The 20,349-nt window shown below is 46.6% G+C and overlaps 1 pseudogene; it reads right to left on the bottom strand.

Moving 5' to 3' along the window:
• Nucleotides 1–6,800: 6,800 nt before the first annotated feature.
• On the bottom strand, nucleotides 6,801–18,799 carry LOC134341072 (AP-1 complex subunit beta-1-like; annotated as a pseudogene).
• Nucleotides 18,800–20,349: the final 1,550 nt, after the last annotated feature.

The raw sequence follows: 20,349 nt of genomic DNA on the forward strand, positions 1-20,349 counted from the left end.
AATTGGCCTCCACTGCTGCCCGTGGCAACAAATTCCATAGATTCACCACCCTCTGACTAAAAATATTTCTTCGCATTTTTGTTCTGAATGGGCATCCTTCAATCCACATCCACTCTGTCCATGCCTTTCAATGTTCGAAATGTTTCTATAAGGTCTCCCCTCATTCTTCTAAACTACAAGGAATACAGTCCAAGAGCGGACAAACGTTCCTCATATGTTAATCCTCGCATTCCCAGAATCATTCTAGTGAATCTACTCTATACTCTTTCCAACGTCAGCACATCCTTTCTTAAATAAGGAGACCAAAACTGCCCTCAGTACTCCAAGTGAGGTCTCACCAGCGCCTTATAGAGCCTCAACATCACATCCCTGCTCCTATACTCTATTCCTCTAGAAATGAATGCCAGCATTGCATTCGCCTTCTTCACCACCGACTCAACTTGGAGGTTAACCTTAAGGGTATCCTGTACGAGGACTCCAAGTCCCATTGCATCTCAGAACTTTGAATTCTTTCCCCATTTAAATAATAGTCTGCCCATTTATTACTTTTGCCAAAGTGCATAACCATACACTTTCTAACATTGTACTTCATTTGCCACTTCTCTGCCCATTCTTCCAATCTATCCAAGTCTCTCTGCAGACTCTCCGTTTCCTCAGCACTACCGGCCCCTCCACCTATCTTCGTATTGTCAGCAAACCTAGCCACAAAGCTACCTATTCCATAATCCAAATCGTTGATATACAATGTAAAAAGAAGCGGCCCCAACACTGATCCCTGTGGAACACCACTGGTAACCGGCAGCCAACCAGAATAGGATCCCTTTATTTCCACTCTCTGTTTCCTGCCAACCAGACAACGCTCTATCCACGTATGTAACTTTCCTGTAATTCCATGGGCTCTTATCTTGTTTAGCAGCCTCATGTGTGGCACCTTGTCAAAGGCCTTCTGAAAATCCATATATACAACATCCACTGCATCTCCCTTGTCTAGCCTACTTGTAATTTCCTCAAAAAATTGCAATAGGTTTGTCAGGCAGGATTTTCCTTTAAAGACACCATGCTGAGTTCTGCCTATCTTGTCATATACCTCCAGGTACTCTGTAACCTCATCCTTGACAATCGACTCCAACAACTTCCCAACCACCGATGTCAAGCTAACAGGTCTATAATTTCCTTTTTGCTTCCTTGCCCCCTTCTTAAATAGCGGAGTGACATTTGCAATCTTCCAGTCCTCCGGAACCATGCCAGAATCTATCGACTTTTGAAAGATCATCGCTAATGCCTCCGCAATCTCCACAGCTACTTCCTTCAGAACACGCGGGTGCATTCCATCTGGTCCGGGAGATTTATCTACCTTTAGATTATTCAGCTTCCTGAGTACCTTCTCTGTCGTAATTGTGACTGCGCACACTTCTCTTCCCTGCCACCTTTGAGTGTCCGGTATATTGCTGATGTCCTCTTCAGTGAAGACTGATGCAAAATACTCATTCAGTTCCTCCGCCATCTCCTTATCTCCCATTACAATTTCTCCAGCATCATTTTCTATTGGTCCTATATCTACTCTCACCTGTCTTTTACTCTTTATATACTTGAAAAAGCTTTTAGTATCCTCTTTGATATTATTTGCTAGCTTCCTTTCATAGTTAATCTTTTCCCTCTTAATGACCTTCTTAGTTTCCTTTTGTAAGGTTTTAAAAACTTCCCAATTCTCTGTCTTCCCACTAATTTTTGCTTCCTTGTATGCCTTCTCCTTAACTTTAACTTTGGCTTTGACTTCTCTTGTCAACCATGGTTGCATCCTTTTTCCATTTGAAAATTTCTTCTTTTTTGGAATATACCTGTCTTGCACCTTCCTCACTTCTCACATAAACTCCAACCACTGCTGATCTGCCGTCTTTCCTGCCAGTGTCCCTTTCCAGTCAACTTTGGCCAGTTCCTCTGTCATGCCACTGTAATTTCCTTTACTCCACTGAAATACCGACACATCAGATTTTGGCTTCTCTTTTTCAAATTTCACAGTGAACTCAATCATGTTATGATCACTGTCTCCTAAGGGTTCCTTCCCCTCAATCTCTCTATTCACCTCTGGTTCATTACACAATACCAATCCAGAACAGCCGATCCCCTAGTGGGCTCAACAACAAGCTGTTCTAAAAAGCCATCCCGCAGATATTCTACAAATTCTCTCTCTTGAGATCCAGTGCCGACCTGATTTTCCCAATCCACTCGCATGTTAAAATCCCCCACAATTATCATAACACTGCCCTTCTGACAAGCCTTTTCTATTTCCTGTTGTAATTTGTAGTCCATATCCCTACAGCTGTTTGGAGGCCTATAAATAACTGCCATCAAGGTCCTTTTACCCCTGCAATTTCTTAGCTCAACCCATAAAGATTCTGCACCTTCTGATCCTATATCACCTCTTTCTAATGATTTAATGTCATTTCTTACCAATAAAGCCACGCCTCCCCTTCTGCTGATCTTCCTATCCTTCCGATACACCGTGTATCCTTGGATGTTCAGCTCCCAGAGAGATGCGTCCTTCAGCCACGTCTCAGTGATGGCCACAATATTATAACCTGCCAATCCGTAGCTGTACGACAAGATCATCCACCTTATTCCTTATGCTGTGTGCATTTAAGTATAACACGTTAAGACCAGTATTTGGTACTTTTGGCTTTGATTTCACTGCAACTTTATTGCACTGCAACTCATTCCAATGGCTACAAATTTGCCCCATCACCTGCCTATCTTTCCTGACACCTGTACTGCTCACTATCTTAGATTTATTTCTGTTTTCCCCTTCCTCTGCTCTATCATTCCGGTTCCCATACCCCTGCCAAATTAGTTTAAACCCTCCCTAACAAGGTGCCACACATGAGGCTACTTAACAAGATAAGAGCCCATGGAATTACGGGAAAGTTACATACGTGGATAGAGTGTTGACTGATTGGCAGGAAACAGGGAGTGGGAATAAAGGGATCCTATTCTGGTTGGCTGCCGGTTACCAGTGGTGTTCCACAGGGGTCCGTGTTGGGGCCGCTTCTTTTTACATTGTACATCAATGATTTGGATTATGGAATAGGTGGCTTTGTGGCTAGGTTTGCTGACAATACGAAGATAGGTGGAGGGGCCGGTAGTGCTGAGGAAACGGAGAGTCTGCAGAGAGACTTGGATAGATTGGAAGAATGGGCAAAGAAGTGGCAAATGAAATACAATGTTAGAAAGTGTATGGTTATGCACTTTGGCAGAAGAAATAAACGGTCAGACTATTATTTAAATGGGGAAAGAATTCAAAGTTCTGAGATGCAATGGGACTTGGAGTCCTCGTACAGGATACCATTCAGGTTAACCTCCAGGTTGAGTTGGTAGTGAAGAAGGTGAATGCAATGTTGGCATTCATTTATAGAGGAATAGAGTATAGGAGCAGGGATGTGATGTTGAGGCTCTATAAGGCACTGGTTAGACCTCACTTGGAGTACTGTGGGCAGTTTTGGTCTCCTTATTTAAGAAAGGATGTGCTGACATTGGAGAAGGTACAGAGAAGATTCACTAGAATGATTCTGGGAATGAGAGGGTTAACATATGAGGAACGTTTGTCTGCTCTTGGACTGTATTCCTTGGAGTTTAGAAGAATGAGGGGAGACCTCATAGAAACATTTTGAATGTTGAAAGGCATGGACAGAGTGGATGTGGCAAAGTGGTTTCCCATGATGGGGGAGTCTAGTACGAGAGGGCATGACTTAAGGATTGAAGGGCACCCATTCAGAACAGAAATGCGAAGAAAGTTTTTTAGTCAGAGGGTGGTGAATGTATGGAATTTGTTGCCACGGGCAGCAGTGGAGGCCAAGTCATTGGGTGTATTTAAGGCAGAGATTGATAGGTATCTGAGTAGCCAGGGCATCAAAGGTTATGGTGAGAAGGCGGGGGAGTGGGACTAAATGGGAGAATGGATCAGCTCATGATAAAATGGCGGCGCAGACTCGATGGGCTGAATGGCCTACTTCTGCTCATTTGTCTTATGGTCTACGGTCTAACTCTATCAATCCCCCTCATAATATTAAACACCTCTATCAAGTCCCCCTTCAACCTCCTACACTCCGAAGAATAAAGACCTAACTTGTTTTACCTTTCTCTGTAACTTAGGAGATGAAACCCAGGCGGTGGCATCTGTTGGTCTCGCGAGACCATGGATCTGTGCGTGGAAGGTCTTGCTTCACTCTGTGTTAGAGCAGCATCTGTTGTGGCTGTAGAGGCCCACACGGGATTGACAGTCTCGGCTGCAGCGACTGCACTTGAAGGCGCTGTCCTCCAGTGATGTCTTGGTGCTGTTTTTCCGATGAGTGCGCTTTTCTTCAGCAGCAAGCCTCAGCTTCTCTTCTCTTTTTAGACCTCTGCGTAGTTCCAGCCTCCAGTGAGAGTGATCACTTGCGATGTTCTCCCACCTCTCGACGTTCATTTTCAGTGACTTCATGTCTCTCTTGCAAACGTCTTTGAAACGAAGATGTGGCTGCCCTTCTGCTCTCTGCTGGAGGCCAGTTCCCTGTACAGCAGCTCTTTCGGGATACTCCTGTCTGACATGTGGTGTACGTGGCCCAGCCAGTGGAGACGGCATTGTTGGAGCAGGGTGAAGGGGCTGGGTATCTGGGTGCGGTCCAGCACCTCATTGTTGGTGACTCAGTCAGTCCACGTGATGTCCAGGATGAGTCTCAGGCTGCGAAAGTGGAAGGTGTTGAGACGCCATTCTTGTCTATAGTAGAGGCTCCAGGTCTCGCTGCCATAAAGCAGTGTGATGAGGACTCAGGCCCTGTAGACTGCAGCTTTGGTGTGCATCGTCAGCTTTCTGTTCTCCCAGACTCTCTTTGTCAGCCTGGCGAATGTTGAGGTTGCTTGTCCGATCCGTCTGTTGATCTCAGGGTCTGGGGAGAGGCTGTCCGTGATGATGGAGCCAAGGTATGTAAACTCGTGAACTACCTCCAGCTTGTAGTTGTTGACGGTAATGGCATCTTGGTCCAAGGCGTTGGTTTTCTTCAGGCTGATGGTCAAGCTGAAGTCCGGGCAGGCCCTTGAGAAGCTGTCCATGAGGCGTTGCAGTTGCTCTTCAGAGTGTGTTGCCAGTGCTGCGTCGTCTGCAAACAACATGTCCCTGATGAGTACTTCACGAACCTTGGTTTTCACCCTCAGCCGGGACAGACTGAACAGCCTCCTGTCCGATCTGGTGTGGAGGTAGACACCATCAGTAGATGTTCCAAAGGCGTGCTTCAGCATGACTGTGAAGAAGATGCTGAACAGGGCGGGGGCAAGCACACAGCCCTGCTTCACACCGCCGCGGATGTTAAAGGCCTCCGAAGAAGAGCTGTCAGACTGAACAACACCCTTCATGTCTGTGTGGAATGACTGAACTATCCTGAGGAGCCTCGGGGGACGACCAATCCTGGCGAGGATTTTGAACAGGCCGTCTCTGCTCAAAGGCCTTCGTGAGGTCGATGAAAGTGATGTAGAGTGATTGTCTTTGCTCTCTGCATTTCTCTTGTAGCTGTTGAAGGGAGAAGGTCATGTCGATTGTGGAGCGTTCTGACCTGAAACTGCACTGAGACTTGGGATATACCCTTTCGGCTATTTTCTGCAGTCTGTTCAGGACCACGAAGGCAAAGACCTTCCCAACGATGCTCAGCAAGGAGATTCCCTTGCAGTTGTTACAGTCGCTTCTGTCCCCTTTGTTCTCATATAGGGTGACAATGTTGCAGTCTCTCATGTCTTGCGGCACTGCTCCCTCTATCCAGCACTGGCACAGTAGTTTGTGCAGGTGATTTAGCAGGATGCCCTTTGCGCATCTGATGTCCTCTGGTGGAATGCCATCCAATGCTGGTGGCTTCCCAGTGGGCAGGCTGTCGATGGCTTTACTCAGCTCTTCAGCAGTCGGCAATGCATCAAGTCCCTCCATGACAGGCAGGCATTCCCCGGCGTCTAGCCCACTGTCCGAGATGCTGTTTTCTCCGGAGGAGTTCAGAGTAATGCTCCACCCATCTCTCCATCTGCTTGCCTTTGTCATTGATGGTCTCGCCTATTACGGTTTTCAATGGTGCTGTCTTGCTGTGGGTTGGCCCGATGGCTTTCTTGATCCCCTCGTACATTCCACAGACGTTGCCTGTGTCAAATGATGACTGAATGCCTTCGTTTAGTTGTAGCCAGTAGCCATTTGCACAGCATCTGGCTGTTTCCTGGGCCTTGCTTCTTGCTGTCCTTAGCGCTTGCAGTGTTGCCTGGGTGGGGTGGTGTTTGTGCTCTAGTAGTGCAACATGCTTCACCTCGATGACAGCGGTGAGCTTACTTGAGCTCACTTCAAACCAGTCCTGTGTCTTGCCCCATTTCTTCCCGAAGGCCTTGAATTCAGTGCTGTGGATAGTGTCCCTGAGAGAGTCCCATCTCTGCTGAGCATCTCCTTCTGGTGGGTCTGCAAGGAGAGCATCCTCCAGTGACTTGATGAACTCTGCAGCTTTGTCTGGGTGTTGTGTCTTACTGGCATTGATGCGCTGCTTGCCTGGAGGCTTGGCGCAGTGCATCTTCTTCGGCCAAAGTCTGATCTTGCAGCAAACCAGAGAGTGATCCCTGTCGCAGTCAGCACTCTGAAAGGAGCGAGTCATGAGCACGTTTCTCAGGTGACGGCGTCTTGTGATTATCAGATCTAGCTGGTGCCAGTGTCTGGAGCAGGGATGTCGCCAAGACACTTTGTGCTGAGCGTTGGTCTGGAAGTAGGTGTTGGTGACCCACAATTCGTGGAGCATGCAAAGCTCGAGCAGTCATTGCCCGTTGTCATTCATGCTGCCAATCCCATACCGCCCCAGGCAGCTTGGCCAGGAGTCATGGTGGGTGCCCACTCTGGCATTGAAGTCGCCAAGTAGCAGCAACTGTTCCTGACTTGGGATTTCCTGTATCATCATTGAGAGCTGGTCGTAGAACTTGTCCTTTGTCTCTCGTGCAGAGTAGAGGGTTGGGGCATAGACGCTGACAGGGTTAACAGGCCCGTTGGATGTGTGGAGTCGAAGTAAGAAAATCCGCTCTGTCCCTCTCTCGCTAGGCTGTACCATCTTCAGCAGCGAGTTCTTCACGGCAAAGACGACACCATGCTCTCCGGTCTTGTCTGAGCCCTTCCCCTGCCAGAAGAAGGTATAGTCTCCCTCACATAGAGTTCTCGATTCTGCGAGACGCGTCTCTTGGAGCGTTGCGAAGTCCACTTGGAGTCTCGTCTCGACAGTTCATTGTTAATCACTGCTGTCTTGCGTGTGTCGCTGATCTCCCGAAGGTCATCTGATATAACAGTTGTCATGGTCTGTATATTCTGGCATCCTAGTCTGAGTGCTGGCTTCTTTCTTTGTCTTCTAGTTGTGCTTGGTGCAGCATTTACAGTCCGCAGTTCGGGCTGTTTGTATCCCTAAGCCCCACACGCCCAGTGGAGCAGGCGGACTGTGGCGGGACAGCACCTAAATGGCTGGGGGCTGCCCAGCCTTCAGGCGGTAGCTGTCCAGTGAGACGCGATGGTCTCTCCCTCCGTTGAAAGCAACCCCTGGCGCCTTGCTGTACGCCAGTCGAGCCCAGGCTTATAACCGGTAGACTGCTGCTTTCCGTGTTGTGCCATCGCAGTGAGGTGACGCTGGAGTGTCCTCTCCAGGGTGCAGGACTGGGCAAGGTTGTATGGAAGACCGGCAGTTGCCCATGCTGCAAGTCTCCCCTCTCCACCGCACCGATGTTGCCCAAGGGAAGGGTAAGGGCCGATACAGCTTGGCACCAATGTCGTCGCAGGAGTTGCCAGAACGAGGTTGAAGGCAACGTCGGACTGCCTTAGGGACTCCAGCTTTGATTTTATCCTCAGGGTTTACTCCCGAAGCCTTTCTCATGAGAAGGTATGGCCGCAAGGCAGCGGAGGTTTGAAATCAGAGATTCCCTCTCTTAGATGGACTGCCTTCCCAGGCTGACGAGCTCCTTCTACCTGAAGCACTGGTTTTAAGGTGCCAGGACCCACCTTCGTCCCTTCTCCCGTCAGTGGAAACAGTTCCGCCGGGCTTAAAGGCTAAGCCACACGAGAAGGCCAGGAGTTGGACTTGGTTGTCAGAGGCTATTTGAGGCGCATGTCGTGAAGAGCACTTTTAGTTAGTGGGAGCTTATCCCCACTACCACTCCTCGGCTTGACAGCCTTGGAACCCCAGGGAACATTTCAGTAAATCTCCTCTGTACTCTCTCAATTTTATTGACATCTTTCCTATAATTCGGTGACCAGAACTGTACACAATACTCCAAATTTGGCCTTACCAATGCCTTACACAATTTCAACATTACATCCCAACTCCTATACTCAATGCTCTGATTAATAAAGGCCAGCATACCAAAAGCTTTCTTCACCACCCTATCCACATGAGATTCCACCTTCAGGTGGAATATAATGAGGTTGATATTCCAGACGGTAACATATTGGAGTTCTGGTTCTGCAGACAATAGCATTACCAGTGGGGGAGCCAGTTTCTTCAACAAGGTGCTATAGTAATCAAGTCCTTTGAAGACATTTCCATGAACTTCATCAGAACCTTTACAGCCAACAGGACAACAGCTGAGTTGGCGTGAGATAAACGTGGTGTCACACGCTCACAGATGCCTTGAGCTTCTCGGTCGTCCTTTGGGCTACAATTGGCCAAACAATCAAGGATAAATATCTGGCCCCATTCAGTATATTCATTTCAGGCTATTAAAAGCTTGTTGATGTCTGAAAATTGAGGTCTAACAAGTTGCTGTTTGGATGAGTTTGTGCGATCTCTGACAGAGCAGCCTCAGCATTTGCAATGACCATTGGAATAGAGTCAGATATCAGATCCTTTAGAGTGTCCAGCAATCCCTGATCTTCTACCAGCTGTGCATTGATGTCATGTAGCTCTATAAAATCAAGTTGCAAACAAGAAAAAGGCCCACCAGACAAGGGGGTAATTCCAGATTACAAACTAAACATGTTGTGGCTTGCTTTTCAGCTGCATTCTGGAAATCAGGAAGCGACCAAGTTTGTAATAATGTATTAACTATTCCCTCCTTGCCCAAGAGTGTACAATTATTTACATAATCTATAAAAATAAGTAAAAACACAGAGGGAACACAGACCTGTCCCGCAGGGGTCACCCATAAATTGGTCTGAGGTTCAAGCTGGCAACCCATTTGAGACCATAGTCTGCGCTCTCCTTCAGGGGCGTCCCCCTTTGAACGTAGGTATTTCCCCCATATCTGGCATACCCGTCCTTAGATTTTGTGTAATAGCAGCTTACTAGGTTCCCAAGGGGACTAAAAGTGTGGGGTCCAAGGCTGTCCGTTTTGCTGCTGCACCAGCCGAGCATTACCCTTAAATATCTCATCAGATTCCCCAGTATGGGCTGCACATCTAATAATAGCCAAAACTCGAGGTAGCTGTAGAGCGGTGAGTAAGTTGTTTACAAAGGTAGCATTACTAATGGGATGGCCAAGGGAAGTCAGGAATTCCCAAACTTCTGTAGTCAGTGCCTAACGGGAAAAGCGTAAAGGTTTGCACTTCATTCCGTTGCTAGGATACAGGCATGAGTCAGAGCAAACAGCTCAGCTTTCTGGGCAGAGACAGCTGTGTCAAAAAGAGCCTGCTCAATTATTTCGCTGTCTGTCATTATCGCATAGCCAGAACATGGTTTCCCTGTTGGATCCATAAAAAAGCTTCCATCTTCATAAAACGCTGCCTCGGGCTTAAGGGGATATAGTGGAAAGGTCATGAGAGTCTGTCCTTCTTTCACAGTGATCTGGACAGGGGGTAGTTGGTGCCCCCTCATGGCCTGAAATCGCCCAGAGATGGGGTTCAATGTCTTGGGTTCGGTCAATATTAACAGTGTCTTACCAGATATCCCGTCCTTCACCTCCGACTCTTTGCAGTATCGGAGTTGGCCCGTGGGTCTCTCTCGGTGCTGGAGGCTTATTTCGTCAGGGTGAAGGCAAGGAACCCTAGGCTCTTTGGCTTGAACCCAGGGCAAACTCTAATGGTGGTATTGGGAACCACCAGTCCTGTCTATCGCCAAAGGGAATCCGGAACTTCAGCCAGTAATACACTGTCCTATTTTCCTTTAACCTCTCCAAACACCGCGACTGGGAACTTCTGTCCCTCGAGGGGTGCATAATATTGGCTTTCCTCAGTGGCTCACCCTGTAGGGTCATAGCACAAAATCACATGGGGGTCGACTGCTGGCAGGGGGGTTCAAACGAAATGGAGTCCAGATTAAATGCCCACCACGGGGGGGGGGCTCAGAAACTGGGGAAGCTGTCGGTTGTTCACTAGTTCCGGGTGATACCCTTGTCTGTGCATAGAATCTCGACCTCCAAAGGACAGAGCAAGTCTCTCCCTGCTAGTTTACACCTCAGACTGGTGGTGACTGTAAATGAAACCTCACACTGGTTCCCCTGGAATTCCACCTGCAGTGGCTGGGTACATGAATACGTACGTTCCATGCCTTCGAACCCAGACAGAGTGATTGTAGTATCCGCTAGCTGGAATCCCTGTTCCGATACTATTTCCAGATCAAGAGTGGATGCAGTTGCCCCCATATCAATCATAAATGGAATCGGAATTCCAGTGACTTGCAATATTACATTAGGCTCTTCCTGAGGGGTGGTACTCATGGTAGGGAGCATCCTTCCTTGTCAATTTGTAAACGGGTTGTGGGCGGAGAATGCGGTCATTGTCCCCACCAGTCCCTTGATAGGTTTTTGTTCCCATGCCCAGGACGTCCACAATTGAAGCATACCCCACATGGTCCGAGGTTGTCCCCCCATTCCCATTGCCTGTCTGTGATAATGGTCAGCACGGTGGACCAGGCCTACCGTTCCTAAAATCCTGACAGATTCCGTTGGGCTAGCATTCTATTGGGTCCTGTCCAATCATGTTATCAGGGTACGGCCAATCGGGAAAATGATCCCAGTTCTGATCCCCAGATACAGCCTGCTTGCATCCTTCTCCCTGCTGAACATATTCACCTTTAATATTAGTTCCCTTCGGGGTTGTTCGGGATTCGAAAGCCGGGTCCCAATAATATGTCAAAACTTGTCACATTCGATTTCGGTCAATGTCAGGCCAATCCATAATGTTTTAGTCATGTTGGCTAACTTGGTTGGTAAGCATTGGAGCAGTAGGTCATTAAAATGGGGGGATGGAATTCCATTATTAAAGATTTGGTCTCCTGTGAAAGTGCCGTAGCAGGCCACAGATCACTCTCAATAGTTTGGTCCCGATTCCCCAGGTTTGCATTCAAGTACTTTAGTGATGTTTACAGGTTGTGGGAGAGCCCTTTCCAAGGCTTGGATAATCTGGTCCGTCTGTCATTTTCATTATGGATTCCTGCCGGTAACTCCTGATATGTTTGGTATCTTAATTCTGCCTTCCATTTCCACCCCTCATCAGCTGAGAGAATCATGCAGCAGAGACGGAATAAATCTTGCGGGGTTGCATTATACACATTATACATGCATTATACTGCGGACATATTGAGCAAACTGTGCTGGTTGTTCTTTTCCGTCTGGGGCCTGATTTATGATCATTATCAGTTCTTGAGGCTTCCAAGATGCATACACAGGAATTACTGAGGGCTGTCGCTCCTCAGCTGCTCGTGGACTGGGCAGCATTCGGGTGGGCAATTGTCTTTGTGGAGCCGTTAACTCTGGGGTTTTTATTAGATTCTTCCCTCCCTGCCTCCGAATAATCCTCTGTATTCCCTTCCTGAATCTCAGGGTACAAAGAGTCTTCCCTTCCCTGCCACCGCTGTTTTACCCGAGCGGCCACTGTATCTAAGTACTGGGAGAATTAGGGTTTGGGAGCACTGGGTGCACCTGGCCTCTGGTAAGGTGTGGGGGGGGGGTATGTTGCAGTGGGTGCCCAATCTTCAATGCGGTCACTGTCCTCAAACAGGGTTGGTATGCCAGACATGGGTTCGGGATCCCTTGTTTCCCTATTAGTTCGAACTCCAGACTGACTTTCCTGCCCTTCTCTCCTATCTAGGTCAGCCTTGGTTTGCTTACGTTGTTCTTCCTGCTCTCTTCTTCAGCCCCCATCCACCCATTCACACTCTGCCTTTAGCGTTTCCCAACATTTTGGCGTTCCTTCTCCTGTACATACCTCTTTCGCTTTTTCACATGCATTATTCCTCCAGGTTGCTAATAATGTATCCTTCCACTTTACATCTGCCTTTTCCTTCCATTCCTTTATCAACAATTTCCACTTCTTTCCACAGTTCTTTTTCAAATTTGCTGCTCGTTCACATGAGCTAATATCCCAGGTTCCCCCCCAGTGGCCACATTTTGTTCCCCAATTTCTTATTCAGCGTTGCACTCAACATTCGCAAATCTTTTTCCTTGTCTGGAAAACTCTCACACATTGTGTAAGGCTGTTCCTGGCCCAGTCGTATCAAAAGCCTCCTGCCCAATTAATAAATCAGATAACTTTACCTGGCTTGGCACCTCCAGCCCAATTAATAAATTGACCCGGCACGAATGCCTACTGTCCAATTAGTAAAATTTACTCAGTACCGCCTCCTGCTCAATGAATAAAATTTGCCTGCCGTATACGAGTCTCCCAGCAGATTCTTTCCCGATCCCGTCACGGGTATGTGATCAGCCTTGGGCAAAGGACTGTGCCTCCAAAGGAACTAACAGAGAGCGACAAAAGGTAAAATACCTATTGAGCGCCCTGTCAGTCTCTGCAGTTCCCAGAGTGGTACAGTCGCTTACTCAGCCCTTTGGCTTGGTAGTCCATCTGTTGGGATCCTGTTCGTGACGCCAAATGTTAAAGTCAAATCTGAATAAAACTCGGGAGACCAGCTTCTTATAGTTACAACAGTTTATTGCACACCCTCCTGCAGGGGTTTGAGACTCAGTTGTCAAAAGGAAGGCACGTAAGTACTGCCTCCATCTGACAAGTGGGCCCACTCTCTCCAGTTACAGCCAATACATAGTAAGCCCCATACATTACTACTCCAAGATGTCATTTGAACTGGTATGCCCACCAAGACTGTTAGTGTAAAACTTAGTTACAGATAAGAGAGCCAACTACATCAATGCTTAATTACAGATTACAGATCAAGGCTTAATTTCATTACTGTCCTTATCGGTGAGTCCTCCTCCCTCTAGTCAAATGAAGGTACAATGTAACCATATAAGAATCACAGCATGGAAACAGGCCATCTCGGCCCTTCTAGTCCATGCTAAACTCTTAATCTCACCTAGTCCCACTGACCAGCACTCAGCCCATAACCCTCCATTCCTTTCCTGTCCATATATCTATCCAATTTAACTTTAAACGACAACATCGAACCTGCTTCAACCACTTCTGCTGGAAGCTCATTCCACACAGCTACCACTCTCTGAGTAAAGAAGTTCCCCCTCATGTTACCCCTAAACTTTTGTCCTTTAACTCTCAACTCATGTCCTCTTGTTTGAATCTCCCCCACTCTCAATGGAAAAAGCCTATCCACGTCAACTCTATCAATCCCCCTCATAATTTTAAACACCTCTATCAAGTTCCCCCTCAACCTTCTACGCTTCAAAGAATAAAGATCTAACTTGTTCAACCTTTCTCTGTAACTTAGGAGATGAAACCCAGGCAACATTTTAGTAAATCTCCTCTGTACTCTCTCAATTTTATTGACATCTTTCCTATAATTCGGTGACCAGAACTGTACACAACACTCCAAATTTGGCCTCACCAAAGCCTTATAAAATTTCAACATTACATCCCAACTCCTGTACTCAATGCTCTGATTTATAAAGGCCAGCATACCAAAAGCTTTCTTCACCACCATATCCATATGAGATTCCACCTTCAGGGAACTATGCACCATTATTCCTAGATCCCTCTGTTCTACTGCATTCTTCAATGTCCTACCATTTACCATGTATGTCCTATTTTGATTAGTCCTACCAAAATGTAGCACCTCACATTCTTCAGCATTAAACTCCATCTGCCATCTTTCAGCCCACTCTTCTAACTGGCCTAAATCTCTCTGCAAGCTTTGAAAACCTACTTCATTATCCACAACCCCACCTATCTCAGTATCATTGCATACTTACTAATCCAATTTACCACCCCATCATCCAGATCATTACTATATATGACAAACAACATTGGATCCAGTACAGATCCCTGAGGCACACTGCTACACACCCTCCTCCAATCTGACACACAGTTATCCACCACTACTCTCTGGCGTCTCCCATCTAGCCACTGCTGAATCCATTTTACTACTTCAATATCAATGCCTAACGATTGAACCTTCCTAACTAACCTTCCGTGTGGAACCTTGTCAAAGGCCTTACTGAAGTTCATATAGACAACATCCACCACTTCGCCCTTGTCAACTTTCCTAGTAACCTCATCAAAAAATTCAATAGGATTTGTCAAACATGACCTTCCACGCACAAGTCCATGTTGACTGTTCCTTATCAGACCCTGTCTATCCAGATAATTATATATACCATCTCTAAGAATACTTTCCATCAATTTACCCACCACTAACGTCAAAGGACAGTTTCCGTAAATATCCAGACAAGTATGAAAGTGTTATTGCAACACTTTGTGAAAATCTGGACTCATTGGATGAACCAGAAGCAAGAGCAGCAATGATACGGATAGTTGGAGAGTATGCTGAAAGAATTGACAATGCTGATAAGCTATTAGAGAGCTTCCTGGAAGGATTCCATGATGAGAGCACACGGGTTCAACTACAACTTTTGACTGCTATTGTGAAACTATTTTAAAAATACAACAACTGGGACACAAGAGCTGGTGCAGCAAGTTCTGAGCTTGGCGACACAGGATTCTGACAACCCTGACTTGAAAGACCGTGGCTATATATATACTGCTGTCTACGTTCTACAGATCCAGTGGCAGCAAAAGAAGTTGTATTGGCAGATAAACCTCTAATTTCAGAAGAAACTGATCTTATTGAGCCAATGCTCCTTGATGAACTAATCTGCCATATTGGAACACTGGCCCCTGTGTACGGTAAGCCACCCAGTGCACTTGTGGAGGGGAATCGAACAGACTGCAAACGTGCTGCTGAAGGAACTGAGTAGGAGAACTTTCTTGGACTAAAGGAAAATGTATTGGTTGAAGGTGGGGTGTTGCGTTTTGGAAGTCTGATTGTATTAATTTTGATTATCGTCTGTACCCTATGGTGCCTTTGGCCATGTTTTATGGACATGTGGTCAATGTTTAGAGACCTCTTGCAGGATGTTAGGGATAAATTTGTCCCGGTGAGGAAGATAAAGAATGGTAGGGTGAAGGAACCATGGGTGACAAGTGAGGTGGAAAATCTAGTCAGGTGGAAGAAGGCAGCACACATGAGGTTTAGGAAGTAAGGAACAGATGGGTCCATTGAGGAATATAGGGAAGCAAGAAAGGAGCTTAAGGAGGGGCTGAGAAGAGCAAGAAGGAGGCATGAGAAGGCCTTGGCGAGTAGGGTAAAGGAAAATCCCAAGGCATTCTTCAATTATGTGAAGAAAAAAAGGATGACAGGAGTGAAGGTAGGACCGATTAGAGATAAAGGTGGAAAGATGTGCCTGGAGGCTGTGGAAGTGAGAAAATGTCCTTTATTACTACAATAGCTTCTTGGACGACGTAGTTTACTTTTGTCTGAATGAGGTCAAGTAGCGTACTCACGCAGCGTTCTGCTGATTGCTCAACTTTGATTGCACATCATCCAATTGCACGCACAGCTTTTCATACAAAGTCAACATCTACTTCAGCGACATACTCCTTCAATTCTGCCAAAACCTGTGCAATGTTGGCTTGAGAAGCCAATCGAATCATAACGGTGAGACACGATGCAGACTGGGAGACCGCTTTGCTGAACACCTACACTCTGTCCGCCAGAGAAAGCAGGATCTCCCAGTGGCCACACATTTTAATTCCACATCCCATTCCCATTCTGACATGTCTGTCCACGGCCTCTACTGTAAAGATGAAGCCACACTCAGATTGGAGGAACAACACCTTATATTCTTCATATCCTTCCCCCTCCTTTATTCTTCAGTCCTGACGAAGGTTTCCAGCCCGAAACATCAACTCATCGTCTTTTCCACGGATGCTGCCTGACCTGATGAGTTCCTCCAGCGTGTTGTAAGTGTTGCTTTGATCCCAGCATCTGCGGATTACTTTGTGTTTACCTTATATTCTGTCTGCTTAGCATCCAACCTGATGGCATGAACATCGACTTCTCTAACTTCCGTTAATGCCCCACCTCCCCTTCATACCCCATCTGTTATTTATTTAGTTACTATTATTATTAATTTTTTTCTCTCTCCTTTTTCTCCCTCCGCCCCTCTCACTATAACTCCTTGCCCATCCTCTGGGTTCCCCCCCTCCCCCTCTCTCGCTAGGCCTCCCATCCCATGATCCTCTCACATCCCTTTTGCCAATCAACTTTCCAGCTCTTGGCTCCATCCCTCCCCCTCCTGTCTTCTCCTATCATTTTGGATATCCCCCTCCCCCTCCCACTTTCAAATATCTTACTATCTCTTCTTTCAGTTAGTCCTGACGAAGGGTCTTGGCCCCAAACATCGGCTATACCTCTTCCTATAGATGCTGCCTGGCCTGCTGCGTTCACCAACAATATTTATGTGAATTGCTTGAAATTCCAGCATCTGCAGATTTCCTCCTGTTTGCAAATCGTAATATACAGTTTTTACAGTTTCACTTATATTGGATCATTGCATTTTACAAAGAAAACCTTTGTTTCATGCTTAAGAATCTCAGACCTTTTCTATATATTGGTTGATATTCCAGACGGCAACATATTCGAGTTCTGGTTCTGCAGACAACAGCGTTGCCCGTGGCTGTTTCTTCAACAAAGTGCCAAGTCCTTTGAAAACATTCACAACACACTGGAGGAACTCAGCAGGTCGGGCAGCATCTGTGGAAAAGATCGGTCAACGTTTCGGGCCGGAACCCTTCATCAGGACTGTAGAGGGAAGGGGCAGAGGCCCTATAAAGAAGGTGGGGGGAGGGTGGGAAGGAGAAGGCTGGTAGGTTCCAGGTGAAAAACCAGTAAGGGGAAAGATAAAGAGGTGAGGAAGGGGAAGCAGGGAGGGGATAAGCAGGAAAGGTGAAGAAGAAATAGAAGAAAACACAATGGGTAGTAGAAGGAGGAAGAACCATGAGGGGTGATAGGCAGTTGGGTGAGGGCGCAGACTGACATAGGGATAGAGGAAGGGAGGGGGAGGGCATTACCGGAAGTTGGAGAATTCGATGTTCATACCAAGGGGCTGGAGACTATCTAGACAGTATATGAGGTGTTGGTCCTCCAACCTGAGTTTAGCCTCATCATGGCATTAGAGAAGGCCATGTATGGACATATCTGAATGGGAATGGGAAGCAGAGTTGAAGTGGGTGGCTACTGGGAGATCCTGTCTGTTTCCAGTACCTCCACTCCGTCCGCCAAAACAGACAGGATCTCTATACATGGCCTCCTGTACTGCCATGATGAGGCTAAACTCAGATTGGAGGAGCAACACCTCATATACCGTCTAGGTAGTCTCCAGCCCCTTGGTATGAACATAGAATTCTCCAGCTTCTGGTAATTCCCTCCCCCTCCCTTCCTCTATCCCTACGTCACTGCCCCCTCCCCCAGCTGCCTATCACCTCCCTCATGGTTCTGCCTCCTTCTACTACCCATTGTGTTTTCCCCATTCCTCCTTCACCTTTCCTGCCTATCACCTCCCTGCTTCCCCTCCCCAACCCTTTATCTTTCCCCTTACTGGTTTTTCACCTGGAACCAACCAGCCTTCTCCTTCCCACCCTACCCCCACCTTCTTTATAGGGCCTCTGCCCCTTCCCTCTACAGTCCTGACAAAGGGTTCCGGCCAAAAACGTTGACTGACCTTTTCCACGGATGCTGCCCGACCTGCTGAGTTCCTCCAGCGTGTTGTGAGTGTTGCTCAGACCCCAGCATCTGCAGATTATTTTGTCCTTTGAAAATACTTCCGTGAATTTCATCAGAACCTTTACAGCCGACAGGACAACAGCAGTGTTGGCGTGAGATAAACGTGGTGTCAGAAGCTCACAGATGCCTTGAGCTTCTCAGTCATCCTGTGGGCTATAATTGGCCAAACAAGGATAAATATCTGGCCCTATTTAGTACATTCATTTTAGGCTGTTAAAAGCTTGTTGATTGTCTGAAAATTGGTGTTTGGATGTGATTCTGCAATCTACGAGAGAGCAACCATAGCATTTGCAACAACCACTGGATTAGAGTCAGATATCAGATCCTTTAGAGTGTCCAAAAATCCCTGGTCTTCTACCAGCTGTGCATTGATGTCATGTAGCTTGACTACACAGACAGCAGCAGTTTTTCATACATAACGGTCTTCATCCTTTAGACATTTTCGCAGGGGCTCACACAAATACTCAGCAATTTTATCCACACGGATACAGCCTATCGTTCTCATGGCCAGCACTCTGATAAGTGGGTTAGGATCTTCACAGGTCCTTAACAAAAGTGTTGACAGCCATAATTGCCCATATCTGGTTGGCATAGGTCATCAGATAGAGTTACACCAGCTTCTTCAACTCCAAATTGTTTGTCTGCATACAGATTATGACATCGGGAAAGAGGGCACTGTCATCTTTGTCAATGATCATTGACGTAATCCCTTTCTTCACTGCTTCCTTCTTTTTCTCCTTCTTGTCACAGCTGTGTTCTGCTTTGAGTTCAAAGGTTTCTCCTTTCTTGGTTGTTGTGAAATATTTAGAATCAGCCATGGTGAGTGTGGTCCTCTCCACCGAGTTTCCCTCGATCTCAGTTCTTGATCAAGACGAAATCTCCAGGCTCACCTTTAGGCTGGGTTTCGTCCTCTTGATAGGCCTGTTCAACCTGTGAATGCAAGCTTTGGAGGGTTTTGGTTAATTTGCGTAAGTATTTTCCCATCTCGTCCCCCAAGGTATGCATACACCCCATCCTCGTTATATGTGTCTTCAGGCAATGCCGATTCCCAGTTATGCGAGGAACCTATTTCTACCAACATCTCCTTATATGCGTCCAAAACTCAGAGTTATGCAAGGAGCACTGTTTTCCCACCAATACAAGTCACGTGCGCACGCCTCACAGCCTCACTGTGGGATGAGAAGCACTGCTTTCCCGTCAATACAAGTCAGGTGCGCGTGCCTCACAATCTCACTCCCGTCAGTCTCGCATTGGTTTTGGCAAGGTTTGAATGCGCAATCTTGCACTCTTAAAATTTTACTGGTTTTACCTACGGTGCAGTGAAATATTTAACTATGCCTCCTAAGCATCCGATGTCATGTCGTGGGCCGTCAGCTAAGTGGCAGAGAACTGCTTTAACACTTGAGAAAAAGTTGGAAATTATAAACAGCACGGCATCAGCTGAAGATAACACAGCTCTGGGACGCTACTGCTGGGAACAGAATCTTGCCTTTAAAGTTCGTTTGTTGCTTGACAATGCGCCAGCCCATCCTAAACATTTGGACAGCATTCATCCTAACATAACAGTGCGTTTCCTGCCACCTAACACAACATCGCTGATTCAACCACTCAACCAAGGTGTGATCCACATTCAAGGAATACTTTTTTTTTAAAGGCAAACTATCTCTCAGATGCTGCAAGCAACAGATGATTTTGAAAATCCCGGGAGTTTACCAATGGTGAGGGAATGGTGGAAGTTGGAACAAATGGTGATGGACATGGACCCAAGTTTAGAATGGAGTCAGCATTTCAGTGGTTCCCTGCCGTCAACCCTTCTTCCCTACAAGCAAATTTATGCTGAAAAACAAAATGCTCCCAAGCAAACAACCCTCACCACTTTATGCAAATCTGCGTTATGTTCAGCTGCCGGCAGTTCTAAGAGTTCTGTGAGCCTTCCTTCACCCCTTGCTGTGCTTGATATGATCCTGACGACCACAACCATCCACCTTATCATATAAAGCTGACCGATACAACAACAACCACTCATCTCCCGGAGCGAACACACCTACCACTGTTGGTGAGTACTGTACACCCCAGGATGTTAACTTTCTATAATTTACTAGATTGAATATTACTTTAAATTGATGAAATACAATACAAATGTTGCCTTCTAGTACTGCCTTAGTGTCGTATTGGTATGAAAATGTGAATAAATCACAGATAAAACATATTTAGGAAGCCCTCTGGAACACATCCCTATTTTCTCCATTTAAAAATTACTCACATTATGCGATTTCACATTATGCGTCAACTGCAGGGAACATATCCCCTGCATATAATGAGGATAGGGTGTATCTAATTTTGCAGGTAAGCTCTCAGGGAGAGCGGT

Source organism: Mobula hypostoma, chromosome Y, assembly GCF_963921235.1.
Source record: "Mobula hypostoma chromosome Y, sMobHyp1.1, whole genome shotgun sequence".
In the NCBI taxonomy this organism is placed as follows: Eukaryota; Metazoa; Chordata; class Chondrichthyes; order Myliobatiformes; family Myliobatidae; genus Mobula; species Mobula hypostoma.